This window comes from Theropithecus gelada, chromosome 1 (assembly GCF_003255815.1).
Source record: "Theropithecus gelada isolate Dixy chromosome 1, Tgel_1.0, whole genome shotgun sequence".
NCBI lineage: Eukaryota > Metazoa > Chordata > Mammalia > Primates > Cercopithecidae > Theropithecus > Theropithecus gelada.
Genome location: NC_037668.1, coordinates 66,616,032 through 66,628,268, shown reverse-complemented (window position 1 = coordinate 66,628,268; position 12,237 = coordinate 66,616,032). Strand labels below are relative to the sequence as shown.

The 12,237-nt window shown below is 47.0% G+C and overlaps 1 protein-coding gene across 1 annotated transcript in view; it reads left to right on the top strand.

Moving 5' to 3' along the window:
- The first annotated feature begins 1,805 nt into the window (after positions 1–1,805).
- RHBDL2 (rhomboid like 2) overlaps positions 1,806–12,237 on the top strand; it is a 56,978-nt gene continuing 46,546 nt past the window's right edge. Inside the window, exon 1 of the mRNA XM_025382201.1 lies at positions 1,806–1,954. The gene's annotated coding sequence lies outside the window, so the exon portion shown is untranslated. The remainder of the gene's footprint in view (positions 1,955–12,237) is intronic.

Below are 12,237 nucleotides of genomic sequence, written 5' to 3'. Positions count from 1 at the left end.
TCGTGATCACCGTGGGCAACATAGTGAAATTCCATCTCTACAAAAAATTTAAAAACTGGCTAGCCATGGTGTGCGTGCCTGTAGTCCCAGCTACACAGGAAGCTGAAGTGGGAGGATCACTTGAGCCCAGCAGTTCAAGGCTGTTTCTTTTTCTTTTTCTTTTTTTTTTTTTTTGAGAGGGAGTCTGGCTCTGTCGCCCAGCCTGGAGTGCAGTGGCCGGATCTCAGATCACTGCAAGCTCCGCCTCCCGGGTTTACGCCATTCTCCTGCCTCAGCCTCCCCAGTAGCTGGGATTACAGGCGCCCGCCACCTCGCCCGGCTAGTTTTTTTTGTATTTTTTAGTAGAGATGGGGTTTCACCGTGTTAACCAGGATGGTCTTGATCTCCTGACCTCGTGATCCGCCCGTCTCGGCCTCCCAAAGTGCTGGGATTACAGTCTTGAGCCACCGCGCCCGGCCAAGGCTGTTTCAAGCTATGACTGCACCACCGCACTCTAGCCTGTGTAACTGAGAGAGACCCCATTTTTTTTTTTGAGATGTAATCTCACTCTGTCGCCCAGGCTGGAGTGCAGTGGTACAATCTTGGCTCACTGCAACCTCTGCCTCCCAGAGAGACCCTGTATTCCAACAAACAAACGAATGAACGAACAAACAAACAAATAAACACCTTTCTGTGACTCCCCAGAACCTATAGGACACAGTCCAAACCGTTTACCAAGGCACACAAGGCCCTTCCTGATCTGACACTCCCTACTTACAATTCTGAACGTTGAGTAGTTCCTGCTGAATTCCGTCCCTTCCCATGGCCTCTTCTGTCATCCTGTGCTCCCCTTCCCTGCTCACAATTCTGGAAAACCCCTGTTCATCTTTCAAAAGCCATCTTAACACTTCCACACAGCGGGAGTCCTCCCTGGTCCCTTCTGCCTGAATTTTTTTTTTTTTTTTTTGAGATGGAGTTTCGCTCTTGTTGCCCAGGCTGGAGTGCAATGGCGCGATCTTGGCTCACCGCAACCTCCACCTCCCGGGTTCAAGCGATTCTCCTGCCTCAGCCTCCTGAGTGGCTGGGATTACAGGCATGCACCACCATGCCTGGCTAATTTTGGATTTTTAGTAGAGACGGGGTTTTTCCGTGTTGATCAGGCTGGTCTTGAACTCCCACCTTCAGGTGATCCACCCGCCTCAACCTCCCAAAGCGCTGGGATTACAGGTGTGGGCCACTGCGCCTGGCCACCTTCTGCCCGAATCTTGAGCAGCATCTACTTAGAGCTTCATTCTTTGTCTTCCTCGTAGAGTAGGAGGTCAGGGATCCCGTTAGTCTACCTCTTCATCCTCAGGGCCTCGCACAAGGCCAGTTATTCTCAAAATGCTTTGAATGAATAATCAGAGCTGGCAAAGCTATTTCACCAGGGGCCATGGCATCATCAATTCTTCCGTGGACTAAATCTCTGCTGAGGATCATCAAGTCACCCACCCTAGTGCCCAATACAGGCCTGGCTTCACACTGAAGCATAACCAAATGCAGAGTGATAGAGACCACCCGGTTGAGGTGTCAGAGAGCTGAGAGTGGAGAGCAGGCGACCCAGGCCTGAAGCAGGAGGGCAGGACTTGGAGGACGAATGGAGCTCAGTGCCCTGGAGAAAGAGTAGAGGCTGCCACCGGCTCCCTGGCTAAGACCCAAGCAGACGAAGGGGAGGGCTCATTCATCCAGGGCCAGCCCAGAAGCAAGACTGCCAAGCAGGCCGGCCCAGCCCGGCTGGGAGGGGATTTCCTCAGGCTCCCTCTTCCTGGGCTGGGCAGCTTTGGAACCTGTCTGGAGGATTTTTGTTTGGGGAAGGACTGAGGAGCACCTGGCAGAGAGGGAGCTTCAGGGCAGCGGGCAACCCCTTGGCCCAGGAAGCCTGGAACACAAGGACCGGCGGGCGCGGCCTGGGACGCCCCTACCTTGGTCTTTCAGGGTAAGATATGGGAGCTGGGGGGGAGTGGAGGGAGTCCCGTGTTAGAACAAGGGGGCGGCAGCAGGAAGTGCAGGGCCGAGGGTGCTGTGCAGGAAGGAGGAGGGACGTGTGGGGTGCTCCCTTGGTAACCCCTCTTCTGGAGTGACCTCCTGGTGTGGCCGCTTTGGATCCTACTACTTCCATTTTAAAAGCTGGCAGCATGTTGGGCCAAGAGTCAGGGGCTATCTTCCCGAGGGAAATGGCAGGGAAGGGCTGAGGATGGGGACAGGGTAATTTCATTCTTCTTCCCTGCCCTTCACGCTGGCTTTCTCTCCAGCCATCACGTTCTCCCCAGCATCCCCTACCCTCCTAAGTTTTTCTAACTCCAACTAAACCAGTTCCTAGCCCTTTGCTGACCTGGACACTGGAGACCACAGCCACGGAGACAGTCTCCACGTCTTCCTGCAAGGCGGCTCCTCCAGGGTTATTTGTTTCCTTCTTCCTGGTGTGGGTATCAGAGAGATTTCACTCAATGTTTCATTTATTCATTAGTGTTCATTTGTTTATTCATCACTGTTTGAGCATACACCTGGATACTCTGGAGGGAGGGCTGCACAATTTCTGCTCCTCTTGGGAATAAGAAAACTGAAATTTATTCCTCAAACATTTGATGATTATCTACAAGCTGGTGGGCAGCATGGTAGAGTAGAAAATTATTTTGGAGTCACGGGGAGACTGGCTTTATATCCCATATTTTCTGTTCACCTCCCGAGCCTCGGTTTCCTCAGCTATAATTTTTTTTTTTAAAAGAGACAGGGTCTTACTACATTGCCCAGCTATGTACAGTGGCTGATCATAGCTTACTACAACTTCAAACTCCCGTGCTCGAGCAGTCCTCTTGCTTCCTGAGTTAACTGAGCCACGGGGGCCAGCTCAAAATGATATATATATATTTTTTTGAGATGGAGTCTTGCTCGTCGCTCAGGCTGTAGTGCAGTGGTGAGATCGCGGCTCACTGCAAGCTCCTCCTCCCGGGTTCACGCCATTCTCCTGCCTCAGCCTCCCGAGTAGCTGGGACTATAGGCGCCCGCCACCACACTCAGCTAATTTTTTGTATTTTTAGTAGAGACAAGGTTTCACCGTGTTAGCCAGGATGGTCTCGATCACCTGACCTCGTGATCCGCTCACCTCGGCCTCCCAAAGTGCTGGGATTACAGGTGTGAGCCACCGCGCCCAGTCTCAAAATGATATTTTTATGAAGATGACAGGGAACAATGCATGTTGAATACCAAGCCGGGTGCCAGGCTCATTGTGGAGCCTTCCTAAACACCTGTGCTTTTCCCTTCCTCTTTGACCGCCTTCTTGCCATGCCTCTCCCTAACGAGCAACTCCCTCACCTTAGGCTTGTAAAGATATGCTAGACAACCCCTGGCCTTGAAAGCACGTAGGCAGAATGTAAACAGAACTGGCCAGTGACGGGGGAGTGGTGAAGGGAGAGGGAAGGCTGGGTTCCATGGCTCACTCCTGTAATCCCAGCATTTTGGGAGGCCAAGGCGGGAGGATTGCTTGAGTCCAGGAGTTCGAGACCAGCCTGGGCAACAAAATGAGGCCTTGTCTTTAAAAAATAAAATAAAAAGGAAAGGAAAGCCACATAGGCATGGGAGTAGGGAAGGTGTCAGGTGCTGGTTTATGGTAAAAATACTGGACCAGGACTGAGTCCAGACATGCTGTGTTTCTGAATTTGCACACTCAACACTGAGCAAGTGATGGGAACCACCAATTCCTAAACTATGGATGCAGGCTAAGGGCTTTAAATGCATTCTCTTATTTAATCATAATCTTCTTATGATATTATTATTAACACCATTTCATAGATGGGGCAATGAAGATACAAACAGGTTAAGGGATTTGCCTAAGGTCACATGGCTAATAAGAAATGGATCCAGAATTCAAGTCTAGGTCAGACTCTAAACTCCATGCTTTTTGCTCTGGTGCTTGCTGTCTTTCAAGTTTCTCTGTATTAGAAAGACCGGGCTGGGGGCGGTGGCTCATGCCTTGTAGTCCGAACATTTTGGGAGGCTGAGGGAGGAGGATTGCTTGAAGCCAGGAGTTCGAAGCCAGCCTGGGCAACAAGTGAGACCCTATCTCAAAAAAAGAAGGCCTGGCACGGTGGCTCACACCTGTAATCCCAGCACTTTAGGAGGCCAAGGTAGGCGAATTGCTTGAGTCCAGTAGTTTCAGACTGGCCTGGGCAACACAGTGAGATCTTTTCTCTACAAAAAATAAAACAAAATTAGCCTGGCGTGGTGGTGTGCGCCTGTAGTCTCAGCTACTTTGTTTTTTTGAGACAGAGTCTCACTCTTTGGCCCAGGCTGGAGTGCAGTGGCGGCATCCCCAACTCAGTTGATTCTCTCACCTCAGCCTCCTGAATAGCTGGGACTATAGGTGCACACCATCATGCCCGGCTAACTTTTGTTGTTGTTGTATTTTTGGTAAAGACAAGGTTTCATCATGTTGCCCAGGATGGTCTCAAACTCCTGGACTCAAGGGATCCACCTGCCTTGGCCTCTCAAAGTGTGGGGATTACAGGCATGAGCCACTATGCTCGGCCTGTCTCAGCTACTTTGTAGGCTGAAATGGGAGGATCACTTGAACCTGAGACGTCAAGGCTGCCGTGAGCTGAGATCAGGCCACTGCACTCCAGCCCAGGTGACAGAGCAAGACTATCTCCTCTCAAGGAAAAGAAAAAAAGAAAGGCCAAAAGGGCATCAGCATTCCCCAACTACCTCCCTAGACACTGGCCGTTGACTTCCTGTAGATCTCCTGCTCTGGGCTGCTGCATCCAGACTCCTTCCCTGATTCGTTAACTCATTCACTCATTCCTACATCATTCATTAAATCAAGTGCTCTGTTTATCCCCTGAGACTGCAAGGTTTCAAAAGGACAGAGATCATGGGCATGATCCTGTTCATTCAGTTTTATAATCCTGTTCGTTCAGCACCTCATTCATTCCTGATACAAAAATTTTCAATGAATTCTTTGTGAGTAAATACATTTGACAAATGTTTACTGATGCATTCCATGGACTAGGTAATAGGGAGTCAAAGATGAGTAACGTGGAAGTCCTGTCCTCAGAATGCTCACAGCCTTGTAGAGGAGACAGTTATTATACAAAGAAGACAATGATGCTCTAGACACAAGCAGAGGTTGCTGACGGAACTAAGAAAAGCATTTAATTCTACCATGCATCCGCAGTGCCTAACACAATGCTAAGCACATATTAGATGGTCAATAAGGCTTTGCAGAGAAGTTGTAAAGGACAGAGTCTTTTAGTTTTGTTTTTTATTAAAATTTTTTCTTTTTCTTTTCTTTAACTTGATCCTAAATGTGATAGTAAGGAACAGAGTCTTAAAGGGGTGTTAATACTTCCCTGAGACAACAAATGGGGCGGGGGGGAAGATGTTCTAGCAGAGGGAGGAGCTCATGAAAAGACCTCGTGGAGAGTGGGAGCTGGAACTCTAGGGGCTCAGTGTGGCTGGGGCATAGGGTGTATTTGGGGAAATGGAAAGAAATGAAGGTGGAAAAATAGGAAGGGTTCAGGTCATGAGGCCTTTCTGTGCCTCATTAAGGAACCTAGGCTTTAAACCAAGGACATTGGCTACCCATTGAAAAGATTTTGGCCAGGTATGGTGGCTCACGCCTCTAATCCCAGCACTTTGGGAGACTGAGGCGGGTGGATCACAAGGTCAGGAGTTCAAGACCAGTCTGGCCAATGTGGTGAAACCCAGTATCTACTAAAAAACAACAACAACAACAACAAAAACCCCCCAAAATTAGCTGGGTATGGTGGTGTGTACCTGTAGTGTCAGTCACTTGGGAGGTTGAGGGAAGAGAATCGCTTGAATGCAGGAGGCAGAGGTTGCAGTGAGCGAAGATCACGCCACCGTACTCCAGCCTGGGCAACAGAGCGAGACACTGTCTCAAAAAAAAAAAAAAAAATTTAGCAATGAGAGTGACACCACCTAATTTGCATTTCAGAAGTGAGGCTGATGTGTGGGGGCCGAGGATATGATGACGCCAAGGTTTTCAGACCTGATGGGTCCCCACCTATCTATGGAAATTAATCTTCCTTTTTAAGACTTCATCATGGTTTGTTCATGAAGGGTCTCTTGAGTTGGCCTGTTCCTGATGACTGGTACTTTGTCCTCAGCTCTATACTGGGTCACAGCGAATCTGTTCCTTCTAATAAAAGTCTTGAAATTTATGAATACTTTACTTTTGTATAATCTGGAATAAGTTCAAGGATATTACTTGCAGTACCTTACTTGTGCTATCCTACGCCAGAGAGCTACAGATGGAGTTGTAGAAGGGTTTCCAGGAATTATATCTCGCTCCAAATGTGTCCAGGGAGGGTGTGTCAAACTAGCCAGTGGTCCTGGAATTGGGGATGCAGGGGGCACGGATAACATTAAAGGAATCCATTTCCAGATTCTCAACTTCTGCAGGGACTTTTGCCTAAAAGTCATCTGCTTGTCTGGATTCTTTTAAGTTCTCCTTTTCAACTCTGTTTTCATTGTTTCTCTTCTTTGGCTTTATAAGAAAGTTACACCTGGCCGGGCGCGGTGGCTCAAGCCTGTAATCCCAGCACTTTGGGAGGCCAAGGCGGGTGGATCACGAGGTCAGGAGATCGAGACTATCCTGGCTAACATGGTGAAACCCCGTCTCTACTAAAAATACAAAAAAAATTAGCCGGGCACGGTGGCGGGCGCCTGTAGTCCCAGCTACTTGGGAGGCTGAGGCAGGAGAATGGCGTAAACCCGGGAGGCGGAGCTTGCAGTGAGCCGAGATCACGCCACTGCACTCCAGCCTGGGAGACACAGTGAGACTCCGTCTCAAAAAAAAAAAAAAAAAAAAAAGAAAGTTACACCTCTGTCCATCCCAAATTCATTGAACAAGGTCTATTGTTCAAAATGACAGTTAGAGAATGCTCTGTTCCTGAGAGATAGCAAGTAAAGAGAGATCAGGCAGGAGAAACTAAAGGGTGCTGTGTTTCTACTACAGACTCGTAGTATTTGTTTTATTTAAGAATATTCGGCCAGGCTCAGTGGCTCTTGCCTGTAATCCCAGCACTTTGGGAGGCCAAGGCGGGCTGATCACCTGAGGTCAGGAGTTCGAGACCAGCCTGACCAACATGGAGAAACCCCGTCTCTACTAAAAATACAAAACTAGCTGGGTCTAGTGGTGGGTGCCTGTAATCCCAGCTACTCAGGAGGCTGAGGCAGGAGGATTGCTTGAACCCGGGAGGTGGGCATTGCAGTGAGCCAAGATCACGCCATTGCACTCCAGCCTGGGTGATAAGAGCAAAACTTCATCTCAAAAAAAAAAAAAAAAAAAAAGAAAAGAAAAGAATCCTTGTTCACCAGGTGCGGTGGCTCACGCCTATAATTCTAGCACTTTGGGAGGCCGAGTTGGGTGGATGACTTGAGGTCAGGAGTTGGAGACCAGCCTGGCCAACATGGTGAAACCTCGTCTCTACTAAAAATACAAAAATTGCCAGGTGCAGTGGCTCATGCTTGTAATCCCAGCACTTTGGGAGGCCAAGGTGGGTGGATCACGAGTCAGGAGCTCAAGACTAGCCTGGCCAACATGGTGAAATCCCATCTCTACTAAAAATACAAAAATTAGCTGGGTATGGTGGTGGGTGCCTATAATACCAGCTATTTGGGAGGCTGAGGCAGGAGAATCGCTTGAACCCAGGAGGTGGAGGTGGCAGTGAGCTGAGATCGCACCATTGCACTCCAGCCTGGGCAACAGAGCAAGACTGTGTCAAAAAAAAAAAAAAAAAAAAGAAAAGAAAGGAAAAGAAAAAAAAATCAATTACTTTGGCATCTTTGTTGAAAATCAATTGATCTATTAATCAATTTCGGCAATTTCTGTTCTGTTCTATTGATATATATGTCTATTCTTAGGCCAATACCATTGTTACTTTATAGTAAGTCTTGCCACCGGGTAGTATAAGTCTTTCAACTTGGTTCTTCTTTTTCAAAATTGTTTTTACTATTGAAGGTCTTTTGTATTTCCAAATACATTTTAGTATCAGCATGTCAATTTCTACAAAAAGCCTGCTGAGATTTTTATGAAAAGTGCATTGTATCAGCCTGGGTGACAAGAGCAAAACTCCGTCTCAAAAAAAAAAAAAACAAAAAAAACCCAAAAACCCAAAAAAACAAAAATTAGCTGGGCGTCATGGCGGGTACCTGTAATCCCAGCTACTCAGGAGGCTGAGGCAGGAGAATCGCTTAAACCTAGGAGGCGGACGTTGCAGTGAGCTGAGATCGCGCCATTGCACTCCAGCCTGGGTGACAAGAGGAAAACTCCGTCTCAAAAAAAAAAACCCAAAAAAACAAAAATTAGCTGGGCGTGGTGGCACGCGCCTATAATCGCAGCTACTCAGGAGGCTGAGGCAGGAGAATCGCTTGACCCCAGGAGATGGAGGTTGGAGTGAGCCAAGGTCATGCTGCTGCACTCCAGCCTGGGCAACAGAGTGAGACTCCATCTCAAAAAAACCCCAAAAAACCAACAAACCAAAAGAAATTCTTGTTTATTCAACCTGAGGAAGCTGATTAAGTAAAGCCAGAAAATAAAAAATAAAAATAAATAAAAATACTTGTTTAGACTGGGCACAGTGGCTCATTCCTGCAATCCCAGCACTTAGGAAGGTCGAAGTGAGAGGATCACTTGAGCCCAGGAGTTTGAATCCAGCCTGGGTAATGTGACAAGACCTCGTCTCTATAAGATTTGCCGGGCATGGTGGCATGTGCCTGTGGTCCTAGCTATTTGGGAGGCTGAGGTGGGAGGATATCTTGAGCTCAAGAGGTCGAAGCTTCAGTGAGCTGGGTTTGCATCACTGCACTTCAGCCTGGGCAACAAAGCAAGACCCTGTCTCAAAACAAAACAAAACAAAACAAAACAAAATCCAAATAGGGCCAGGTGTGGTGGCTCATACTTGTAACCTCAATACTTCGGGAGACCGTAGCGGGCAGATCGCTTGAGCTCAGTTTGAGAGTTTGAGACCAGCATGGGCAACATGGCTAAACTCTATCTCTACCAAAAAATACAGAAGTTAGCCAGGTGTGATGGTGCACACCTGTAGTCTCAGCTACTTGAGAGGCTAAAGTGGGAGGATCGCTTGAACCCGGGAGACAGAGGTTATAGTGAGCTGAGATCATGCCACTGTGCTCCAGCCTGGGTAACAGAATGAGACCCTGTCTCAAAACAAAACAAAATGAAAAATTTGCTCAATGCTAATTATGTGCCAGACACTGTTCTAAGGGTTTTACAGATAATAAACTAATTCAATACTCATACTGAATCTATAAAGTAGACATTTACCACCCTCCTTTTACAGATGATGCTCCCAAGGCACAAAGAGGTTTAATAAGTTGCCCAAGGTCACAGAGGTGTTAAGTGGTGAAATCAGAATTTGAATTCCAGACACCTTTGAATTCCTCTAGAATTTGTGCTTTTAGTCATTATGCTATATTAAACTTAAGTGCTTTAGCTCTTTATTTATGTATTATAAAATTAGAATTGAGACATGAGCCAGTTGTCATGGGGATGCAAATTAATGCATTTATGGAACCTTTTAAAAATAAAGGTAGATTTTCTTATGGACAGAAAATCTGTTTGATTTGGCTAATTGGTTTGACAGTGAGGACAGACTTTGCCAACTGGATTATGTGGTAGACATTTTCCGTAAACTGAACAAATAAAATCTGTAGCTCTAAGGTTTGGATGAAAATATATTTAAAACATGTCTCTAACAAAGAGTATGACAAAAGATTTGATCTTGGAGCCGATTTTAACTTGTAAAAAATAATTGTAGTTATTAACCTTTAAAATGTATGAGAGAGAACAGAGCTTCTTAAATTTTTTTTTTTTTTTTTTTTGAGACTGAGCCTAGCTCTGTCACCCAGGCTGGAGTGCAGTGGTGTGATCTCAGCTCACTGCAACCTCCGCCTCCTGGGTTCAAGTGATTCTCCTGCCTCAGCTTCCTGAGTAGCTGGGATTACAGGTGCCCACCACCACGCCTGGCTAATTTTTTTGTATTTTTAGTAGAGACGGGGTTTCACTATGTTGGCCAGGCTGGTCTTGAACTCCTGACCTCATGATCTTCCGGCCTCGTCCTCCCAAAGTGCTGGGATTACAAGTGTGAACCACCACGCCTGGCCATTTTATTTTTATTTATTTATTTATTTTTGAGACAGTCTTGCTCTGTCATCCAGGCTAGAGTGCAGTGGCACAATCTCTACTCACTGCAACCTCTGCCTCCTAAGTTCAAGTGATTCTCTTGCCTCAGCCTCCTGAGTAGCTGGGATTACAGGCACCCTCCATAATACCTGGCTAATTTTTTGCGTTTTTCATAGAGACGGGGTTTTGCCATATTGGCAGGCTGGTCTCGAACTCCTGGCCTCAGGTGATCCACCAGCCTCGGTTTCCCAAAGTGCTGGGATTATATGCATAAGCCACCACACCTGACATTCTTAAAAATTTTATGGGGATTTATGAACAAAAGATTGTGAAGACTTGTGGGCCCAGCTCGGTGGCTCACTCCTGTAATCCCAGCACTGTTGGAGGCCAAAGCGGGTGGATCATTTGAGGTCAGGATTTTGAGACCAGCCCGGCCTACAAATGAAAACCCGTCTCTACTAAAAATACAAAAATCAGCCAGGCATAGTGATGGGCACTTGTAATCTCAGCTACTCGGGAGGCTAAGGCAGGAGAATCGCTTGAACCCAGAAGGCGGGGAGGTTGCAGTGAGCCGAGATCACACCACTGCACTCCAGCCTGGGCAACAGAGCAAGACTCCATCTCTTAAAAAAAAAAAAAAAAAAATTGTGAAGACCTGTGGTGTATGACACCGATAAACATTGCCGGCCACGTGTTTGCTGGCGGGGATGAGGTTTCTGGTTAGGTGAGGGGAAGTGGTTTATCTGTAGGTAAGCAGGGGCAGAATTAGAGCAAGGACCAGGATTTTCTGACTCCTGCAATGTCGGAGCTCTTTCCATGATACTTCCCTTTTCCTTCCTTCTCCATTCGTGTGATTGTTAATTCAGCAAACACTTGCTGAGAAATATTTTCTGCTTTTGTGGAGCTCATATTCTAGCAGAAGGAGACAGACAATAAATAAACTAACTATTTTTAGATAATGGTAAGTGCTGGGAGCATAGAAGTGGGGAAATGTAGTAGAGTCTATAGGGGTGTGGGAAGGCAAGGGCAGGGGAGACTTCCTAGGGACATGCTACGGGTTATGAAGGACCAAGACCAACCTTGTGTGTGTGCGTTGTAGGGAATGGGGAGGGCTAGGTAGAAGAAATAGCAAGTACAAAGACTTTGAGGCAGGAGAGGATTCGGTGTGTTCCAGGAACAGAAAGACGCCGCTGTGGCTGCAGCACTGAGTCGTCGGGAGAAAGAAGTAGAAAGGGAATTCCACAAAGAAGGTAGGAGCTGGGTCATACAGGATCTTATCACTTGACGTCAGGATCCTATATTTATCCCAAAGACAATGGGAAACCATTGAAGGATTTTTAAGCTGAGAGTTGATACACTCTGATTCACGGTTTTGTTTTGTTTCATGTTGGAGGGAGGCAGGAGTGGAAACAGAGTGAAGACTAATTTGGGAGGGCATTTTCGGGTCAGATATCAGTAATCTACTCAACGGAAGAATACAAAGATGAACAATGTGAATGGAAAGAAAGGCAGAATGGTACGAGATGTCATTCTGTCTTCTGGTTCTGATGAGGCATGCTGGTAGCTATTACTGTGTAACAGATCACCCCAAAATTTAGTGACTCAAAACAAGAATGGGTGTGGTGGCTCACGCCTATAATTCCAGCACTTTGGGAGGCCAAGGGGGGTGGATCGCCTGAGCTCAGGAGTTCAAGACCAGCTTGGGCAACATGGCGAAACCCCGTCTCTACAAAAAGTACAAAAATTAGTCAGGCATGGTGGTGCTCACCTGTAGTCCCAGCTACTCAGGAGGCTGAGGCACAAGAGTCCCTTGAACCAGGGAAGTGGAGCTTACAGTGAGCTGTGTTTCTGCTACTGCACTCCATCCTGGGAGACAGAGTCAGACCTCGTCTCAAAACAAACAAATAACAGAAAAACCAAGACTCATTTTATTTTGTCATAATTCTGTAAGTCAGGGGTTTGAGCAGGGTTCCGCTGAGCAGTTCTTCTCCATGTAGTCATAGCTAGGGTCATTCATAGCTGTATTCAACTGGTGGATGAGCTGGGCTGGTAGG